This window comes from Atractosteus spatula, chromosome 3, assembly GCF_055471065.1.
Source record: "Atractosteus spatula isolate fAtrSpa1 chromosome 3, fAtrSpa1.hap1, whole genome shotgun sequence".
Taxonomy (NCBI): Eukaryota; Metazoa; Chordata; class Actinopteri; order Semionotiformes; family Lepisosteidae; genus Atractosteus; species Atractosteus spatula.
In genome coordinates, this window is record NC_142708.1 from 5,484,005 (window position 1) to 5,493,879 (window position 9,875).

Sequence of the window (9,875 nt, forward strand, 5' to 3'; positions counted from 1 at the left end):
CCATCTGACACACCAGCACCAGCTGTGTCTCCAGATCTCACCAGGCACGTCAGGACGCATGCAAGTCATAATAATTGTTTACACTTACAGTATATAGCGCTTTTCTGGACACTCCACTCAAAGCACATTACAGATAATGGGGATCCCCTCCACCACCACCAGTGTGCAGCCCCCACCTGGATGATGTGACCTGGATGATGTGACCAGAACACTCACCACACACCAGCGCTCAGTGGGGAGGAGAGCAGAGTAATGAAGCCAGTTCATAGATGGGGATTATTAGGAGGCCATGATTGGTAAAGGCCAGGGGGAAATTTGGCCAGGATGCCGGGGTTACACCCCTACTCTTTTCAAGAAACACCCTGGGATTTTTAATGACCACAGAGAGTCAAGACCTTGGTTTTACGTCTCATCCGAAGGACGGAACCTGTTTACAGTATAGTGTCCCCGTCACTATACTGGGGCATTAGGACCCACATGGACCACAGGGTGAGCGCCCCCTGCTGGCCCCACTAACACCTCTTCCAGCAGCAACCTTAGTTTTTCCCAGGAGGTCTCCCATCCAGGTACTGACCAGGCTCACACCTGCTGAGCTTCAGTGGGTTGCCAGTTGTGAGTTGCACAGTGATACGGCTGCTGGCTAAGTAGAAGCAAGTCACCCTTAACCTTGAGAATCTGGCAGAGAGAGATAGCTTCCTCTTTATATTCATTATCATAATCTGCCTGATATCTTTATTCTAGGCAGTTTAACACACTCTTTGTATAATGAAGCATCATACCTTCATTATCTTCATTGGCCACTGAGTTACACAGCATGGTAAACAATGATCTAATGAATGTTTGTGGACACCACAAGATACTGAACTACAAATTGCAGACTTCAGGTGTTGCATATCAAGAGAGCTTTTTACTATTGTTCGTGACTAAAAAGGATTCAACTTCAAGTCAATTTACTGCAAAACCCAGAAGATTTGTATTGCAGCTGTAAATATATATTTGATATGATTAGTACGGTATATACAACGTTGAACCTAATGTACAGATCGCCCAATTACTTTCATGTGCACTGTGAGAACAGACAGTCAACACAGATCCCTATCTCTGAATATACCTACTGCATTAACCAGATGTTGACAAAATATCCATACCAGACAGACAGGGCTGAGCTTGGCTGCTCTCCACCCAGCTTCACATGAAATACTCAAGGGTACCTACAGCAGAGTGAGGATGACCCCAACATCAGCAGTGCCAAGACTCAACCCACAAAGTTCCCTACCAGGCACCACATGTTTCATTTCATTATGACTAACCATGCCAGCACTTCACACTGCTTTAAAAACAGCGGATTAGAAGATTTAGACTGAGAGAGAGTATAGCATTATTCACCAATATTTTTGTTTCATTTTATTTGGATCAAACAAAAGATTAAACACAAAATTAAGTTGAAGCAATAGTAAGCAAATGATTAAGAATAATTACTGCGAATCAGTTGCACAGGGGTCAAAGTGTACACAATTATAAAAGTATTTTGTATATATGCACAGAATTATCACATGATTTTGCATATTCTTATGTCATCCAAATTGGTTATTTAATTTATAGATTTAAAAGCTGGTGGTATATTTCTTTGCTGACAGCTACAGATTATTACTGTTTATATTAAGAAGTCTACTGGAGTTCTGGCCCTAAAAATCCTAAACCCCTGTGATTTGCCTGAATTCAGATCCACAACACAGATATATCAGATATACCGTTCAATATATTATGTATATATACAGTATGCGCTCTACTTCATAGTTTTAGTAGTGACCCCTGCTTATGTCTCAAACGGATCAATTGTAGAAATGTGAAGACATAGTTCTGAATGTTCAGAATCACACATGTCAAAAATACTGCACATGATCTTCACCATGTGATTCCAGAAGAAATCATTTGCAATTTGTACTGGGGTTGTCTGAACATCATTCAGAACACATTTTATCACTGAAAATTCATTCAACACCGATAAAACTTGCCTCAGGCACATGAGTTGGTCTGTTGCTAACCTTCTGTTTTCTTGACCTGGTGCAGATGACCATTTCTCCCAATTCTCCCTCCATCAACCAAAGTTGTTCAGTGGTTTGTCACCACATGCCAGCATGAGCTGACATGCCATATGAGGTCATTAAGCCCTCTAAAAGTTGTTAATAGTCACACATGAGATGGATTTGCTAATTAATGTGATTAATCTATTAACTAAGGATCTGCGCTTGTGGCTGGAAGGTTGCCGGTTCAAATCCCGCGGCCGGCAGAGGAATCCTACTCTGTTGGGGCCCTGAGCAAGGCCCTTAACCCCAGCTGCTCCAGGGGCGCCGTATAAATGGCTGACCCTGCTCTCTGACCCCAAGCTTCTCTCTCCCCATCTGTGTGTCTGTGTGTCTCATGGAGAGCAAGCTGGGGTATGCAAAAAGACTAATTCCTAATGCAAGAAATTGTATAGGGCTAATAAAGTGATGTTATGTTATGTTATGATGTTAATCGGTGACAGGCTGATAAACACATCCTCTCATGGGTGGAATTAAGTTTTCTTGGGATATAATGTGTGTTAGGTGGTGTTGGGTTGTTGAAGAGCAAAGCATTTGTCAGAAGCCCCTTGCATTCTTCTTCATCATGCCACCACGAATTTTAATGAGCTCAAGCTTCTTGGGCCACTTTGTTTAGACTGAAGCCTGTCACAGTCCCTAATAGAGAGACATTTAGCTGGACTACACACATCATTAGTCAATATCATTAGGTTGATTTTTGTCATAAGGCCCAATACAATCTGCTTAGATCTGTAGATCAATAATGTTGACCTCTAGCTGAACTGAACAGATTTATATCTTTCTTGTTTGATTTGTTTCTCTGTTATATAGTTACATAAAGAGACCTAAAATCCCACATGCAGGAAAACACCTCTTAGCATTTCAAAGCTCTAAGGGGTCATGACGGCATGTTGATTCAACTGTTTTTAAGACTTATTTTGGTTTTTCTTTTAAAAACTACAGGCTCTTTAATCTGGAAAAAGCATCATGAAGAAAGAATTATTAAAAGCTATGTCACAGAAAAACCCTGCTGTGATCTCTTCAGCATAAACTGTAAGTCATTTGGGACTCATAGTGCTTGTCAATCATAAATTTCACAGGACAATCACAGGACTGACCACCTTAACAATGGAAACTTGAAAGCTACAACATCTGTGGTTAACTACAGTAGTTCTTGGTTTTAAATGCACTTCCACATTGTTCCCTCTTGTACCCTCTGGTTTGTGATCATTCTGAAGAAATATGCTGAGTTAACTTTGTCAATGGCTTTAAGGATTTTGAATACTTGGATCATGTCCCCTCATAATCTTACCTGTTCAACCATAAAAAGGTTCGGTTTCTTCAGACAGTCACTATAAGACATTCCTTTAAGCCCCATAAAGTATCTGGTTGCTCTTCTCTGAATTGATCCCACAGCAGCAACAGCTTTTCTATAATGTGGTGACCAAAATTGTACATGGTATTCTAAATGAGGCCTTAGTAGTTCCTAATTAAATTTGATCATAATATCCCTTGATTTAAATTGCATGCTTTTAATTATATATCATAACATTTTGTTTGCATTTTTAATTGCTTCCTCACACTGTCTAAAAGTCCTCTGCTACTTTACTGTAGATGGAAGTTTTTATTTTGAGACATTTAATTGACAGCATCATGGTTTGAAGAATCTTTTGAACCGCTAAACCACTCTTGGTCTCTGCTGTCAGATGAAAAAAGATTCTGTAACATACACTCATTAATGGATATACCTTGAAATAACGATGTGGAGAATCAGGCATGTTTCCCCTTTCAGCAAGCAAAGTGACAATACAACAGACTGGCACATAAAAAAAGGGCAAGGCCCTGGGCTGCAACTTTTAATGTGCCTCTTCCATTGCGAAATGTGCAGCATTTTTCTGTCCAGCCCACATTATACATGGGTGCAGGTGCCTCATCACCATTAATCACAGGGACAAGACTGGCACAACTCATTTTACTGAACAAAAGTCAAGCTGAGCCAGATGTGGAGGAACACTGAGATACAGTATATGTGGCTGTCGTGTGAAAACCTGGCTAGTTGGAAGCATACTTTATAATATCATGTCAGAATACAGACCAAACCTATGTTTTGTTTTTTAAAAAAGTAAAGATTTTTTTATATAATTGATACTAACCTACATTTAGAGAAGTAGTAAGAAATTTGTTTTAAAACAATTGTTTTAAGTCTTTTTGGGGTTACTCACTTTTTATAACTCTATTACAATACAGTTAGAGGCTGCATCTAATTAGTTTCAAGCACTTAATGGATTTGGGCTTCCTGCACAGCCGAATTAACATTTCATTAAATCTAAGGCAATGTGCTTTGGTGCAGTGGCCCTATAAGAAACATCATATGTAAGGGTAATACTCCTTTGAGTCCCTTAGTTTATAAACCCTTCAATGTCCTTCAATGAACTAAACCTGTATCACTCTTGACCAGAGAAGACCACACGAGGACATGATCCAAGTATTCAAAATCCTGAAAGGCAGTGACATCAACCCAGAGCACTTCTTTAGTATCAACAGTGAACCGTGAACCAAAGGACACAAGTGAACATTATGTGGAAATGCATTTAAAACTGAGAATCAGAGGCCCTCCTTTACACAAGAGGCTCTGGGAGGATGGAACAGGTTATCCAGCCATATTGCTGAGGCCTAAACCATGACTTCTCTCAGGAAATGGTTTGATGACATCCTTGGATCAATTCATTGCTAAATACCAAATGAGCTAGATGTATCGAAAGTCCTACTCTCATTTGCAACCTTTCTTTTGTTCTTATATTACTGATTTTTCAAATTCAACAACACTCTTTGCACAAGACCCCGTCATTTAACCTAAAGTGGGTCAAGCTGCTGTGCAGAGGGACTTTTATTCTCTCCTGGGATCCTGAGTTTCACAAAAACCAAATGCAGGTGGACAAAATTCAGTGATATGATATGTGATGTCTGTATGAACACACTACAGAGCCATGTGGCCCAGCTGCACAGCAACTGTGCAATCAATGACCACACTCTACAAACACTACTTTACAAAACTAAACACAGCAACATCTGTCCTGTTTTTCACTTGGTCTCCCCAGCCAGAGTGTCAGCAACAGAAAGCGTCTTGGCACTGACTTTGCAAACATTCTGCACCGGAGCCCTACAACTCTTCCTGGAATCTGCCCAAGAATAAAACATAAAATTAGAACCTAACAAAAAATATTTGTTTTGACAAATTTAAGATAAGATAGATAAGATAAGATTTATTGACCCCCTAGGGGACATTTTTTATCGACACACAATGTTTCTGTGCAATCTGAATACATCACATCCATTGCACATGCGTAACTGATTACAAAAAAACAAAAACGTCATGACATATTACACATATATATTGTGTTACTGCATAAATAGTTTATACTGACCCAACTGCATTTACCCTTATCATTTATAGTATTTGTATGCCACCAGCCATATCACCCTGCAGCTCTCAACTGGCAGCCCACTGAAGCTCACAGGGGTGGGCCTGGTCAGTACCTGGAGGGGAGAAACTAAGGGAAAACTAAGGCTGCTGCTGGAAGAGGTCTTAGTGGGATTTGCAGTCTGTGTGGGTCCTAAGTCCCCAGTATAGTGGCGGGGACACTATACTGTAGTGGGCGCCGTCTTTCGGATGCGACGTTAAACCAAGGACCTGACTCTCAGTGATCATTAAAGATCCCCGGGCATTTATCAAGAAGAGTAGGGACTTATCCCGGTGTCCGGGCCAAATTTCCCCCCTCGGCCTTTACCGTGGCCTCCAAATAGTCCCCATGTATGACTGGCTTGCACTGGCCCTGCGATGGAGTGGCGCCCTGTCCAGGATGTACCCTGCCTTGCGGTCGTTGCTGGCCGGGCGGCTCCGGGTTCTCGCGACACTGTATGGTATAAATCGACACTGTACGGTTTGGTAAATGACATGACATTTACAGTATTTGTATTAACTGTTTTAATAGATAAGGGAACAAATGAATATTTTTATCTATTTGATCTACATTTGGGAACCCTAAAACATTTTTTCAAAAGGAAGAAGTTGATATTCAGAATTAAGACTATGAAAAGGGTCTGATACCATTTTTCAGTCCCATAACTTTCACTGCTGTTTGGACAAGACATGATTTTTTTTATCGTAATTGGACCGATACCTATCAAACCAGACTGTTATACCATATGTAATAACGCTCTCGATTACAGCATGGTAAAAGAGGAGCATTATAAGCAAATTTGAAATACAAATGTAAATAATATAATTATCCTGGGTAATAGGTTCCTTGTGAATCACTACATATGAATGGTCACCAAATTACAAAGACAGCGCCTCATTGTCATCCCTGAAATCCATTGTTATAGGCCACAGATAAATGAGCCTAAATGAAGACATTTTAAATGTTTACTTACACAACGTCTTGGTACATAAATGGACATACACTACTCCCCCTGCTAATACAGCTGTCTTCGTAATGCCACTAAAAAGCCTTCATTATCCTTGCTGTGAAGTAATTATGAAAAAAACAACAAGACTGGTAAGCTAGTATCAACCATGATACTATCAAACAATGCTAACAAGGCATCAGAGCTCAGTGTTTCCCTAGCTTATCTTCTCAAGTCAAACCATCAGATCATGCCCAAGCAGTTTTCCCATTCAGCACACAAACCTAAGATTTTACTGGCATTTCTTTGGCAAGAATGATACAGCTGACTGCACTTGGAAAGACTAGCAGCCTCTCTTCCTGTCCAGCTACTGTGTTGAAATGGGTGTCCTCTAAGATCCCTTTGTACACACATGAACAAAGCAGTCCATCGCTTTCCCAATCAATTGGCTCATACATGGCTTCATTTTAACACTATCTAATTCATTATTTTGCCTCTTAAATCATAACAATGTCACTTGGCCTGCTACCATCAGTAATGCACAGGAGCTATCAATCTTATTTAGGATACAAGTGAGCCACATACAGCAAAGACTGAACCTCTTATAATTTCAGTACAATCTCTGCAATATCCTCAGGGGAAGCCTGTTTGACTCAAAAGCCCTGGTCAGGCCTGGGGTGCAGATGTAGGATTGTTTGTATTATGTTCCAGTGACATAATTCCAAGAGCTCTCAATCCCTCAATGCCCCAAATCAAAAAGGCTTTTATAGATTTTCTGTGAAACCTCACAGGGGAATAACTGAGGTGATCTCCGAGTAAAAACAATTACAGAGAAACATTTCGAAAGTGTTCTGAAACATTTTTTGTCAAATTTATTTCTTCTGTCCTTGGGTAGGGCAGAGTTCTACAAGGATCGCTTGAAAACTCTTACAGAAGTATAACATTTTTTTTCTGTATTTGTCAGCTAAATTTCCATCATAGATTCTTTGGGATTTTGTGAAGAATTAAACGCCTTTGGCCCTACTTTGATAAACTGATGACTGACATATCATCCTGACAGAAAAGACCTGCCTTCAGGTCACTGGAAGCTGACCGTCTCATTAAGAAACTGAATGTGCTTTAAATTCGAATTAAATCCTGAACAAGGAAAATGGGGAGAATGTAAGAAATCATCTTCCAAAAGCAATCACAGCCTGGCAGGAAATAAGATGCATTAGGCAGAGGACAGTCCCTATAATTCAAGATTCAGTGCCTAAAAAGATACAGTGCTTTGACACCTGGTGTCCAGTTGTGAACAGAATTACAGAATGCAGCAAATGTGATGTATTAGCCATATGATTGAACCTTTAAAAATATGTAACACTGTGTTTCTTGTCATTCTCATTGCATGTTGGCAGCAAGCATTTGTTTAATATAATGGCAAACTTTATGTTACAGAAGTGGACAGATGATAGCATTTGAGTACTGTATTTGCACTGCAAAATTATTGCTTTGCACTTTTTGTAATCTTTCTCATGCTCTTATGATGATGGAACAGGGATGCATTCCCAAATTATATAAGATGTAAAACCCAAGAAGCATGGGCCACAAAATGTCCAAGAAAAACACATCCTCAAAGGTGACTGTCATTAGTGTGCATTGTTAAGTCATATAGTTTGACTGTTGCTCCCATTCCTAACAGTAAAATGAGTACTGAGTACAAAACCGGCTAAGTAGCAGACGACCTTACTAAAGCACAAACTAAAGATGCATTTCAATCTCATTTATTTACTACACATGCTAAAGAAAAAGATAGACTGACAATGAAAGATCATTTTGGAACAGTAGAGAAATAAATCATCCAAAATGATACAGTATTATGCCATAGAGATAGAGGTACCCAGCTGAATGTTGCTTTCAATTTATGATCATTTATTTTTTTCTTGTCTTTAATATTGATTCACTAGACACTGCTGTAGATTTCTCAGAGCACAGAAGATGAACATGTTGACACGTGCACAAGTATAATTGGTGCACAAATACGGTATGTTTGTGAATATGAATGCATTTGAATACGAAATGAACTTTGAGTGCTGCTTCGTGTGAAATATGAAAAACAATCCCCTCCTTCGCCAAGCTCCATTAATTCAATTCAAGATCACATATTTCATCCTCTGTGGAACATAAATAATAATCACAAAAAAGACAAAGGACTCTGCACCCTGCACATTCTCTCCAAGTCCGCAGCAATTACTCTCTAAATTGTTCATAAGAGAGTAGGTAAACTGCAAAATACTTCTGTCCTGTAACTATTATTACAAATATTACAATTAAGTTACGAGGAAGCTATTCAGAAAATGAAAGCACACAATACACATTTGGCATACTGGTTAAATACGTTTGGCACCACTTTAAGTAATTGATCATTCATGACTTGGCAGCAATGCAATCAAGTGACTTTGAACAAATGTTCAAAGGGATACAGACCTACAGCAGAGAAAGAGAGTGTACTATCAGTTTGTATCTGAAAGATTAAAAATTATCTACATCACCATAATTCAAGAAAATCAGCCACTGAGGTTACACTGTGATACAGGACGTAACAACGAGCAGCTGCATATTTTTCTTTCAGTTAAGGGAAATTAAACTTATATTCTGTATCAATCCCAAAGGTTATGGGAAAACACAGTGGTTTTTAACAATGAACGACGATCCTTTTTTATTCTGTTTTAGAATTATTGAATGCAATCATATTAATAAGGATTTCTTTAATAAGGAATAACAAAATGAAAAATAATAAAAAATAAACCAAAGACTCTCAATTAGAATGTGTCAGAGTCCTTCTCAAAACAGTGTTTTCACACACAAGGGAATGCAGTGACGGCAGTTTGACAAAATAAGGCAATTTCCAAACATAAAGTATACAGTACTATAACCCTTACATCATCACTGTCGATTCTGCATGAATCAAAACTGATAATAAAACACGTCTTCGGTATACTCGTACTGTCCAGTTTCATGTAATGTAGGTGTCAGTATAACTTTCACAATTATAGCATAGTTTTTCGAAGTCAGCTGCATCACACAGTCCCTTATTGTCACAGTGTTTTGGCGACAGTTTGAAACCTGCTCAGGCGAGGGAGGGAAGGGTACTGAACCGTGCCAGTGGCTTTAAAGTAGGAAACACATCTTTGACTTCCCCAGACTGTCTCTGTTGTCCTGCTTGTACCACAATTTGAACCTTCGGACCACAACACGCATCCTACCTCTAACTGTGTGATCTCTTCCGCGTACCCTGCGCGTGGACGGGTCAGTCAGTCAAAGCAGCAACGGACCAATGACAGCGAGTTAAAGCAGGAGCGTCATTAAACATGGCCACCGGGGCGCTGTCGTCATTCTCGGACTCACTGGCTCGGCGCCGATTTG

The 9,875-nt window shown here is 39.6% G+C and overlaps 1 protein-coding gene across 1 annotated transcript in view; it reads right to left on the reverse strand.

Moving 5' to 3' along the window:
• Positions 1–9,821, reverse strand: part of xrcc4 (X-ray repair complementing 4) — a 166,091-nt gene extending 156,270 nt beyond the window's left edge. The window contains exon 1 of the mRNA XM_088911281.1: positions 9,716–9,821. The gene's annotated coding sequence lies outside the window, so the exon portion shown is untranslated. The remainder of the gene's footprint in view (positions 1–9,715) is intronic.
• Between the last annotated feature and the right edge of the window lie 54 nt (positions 9,822–9,875).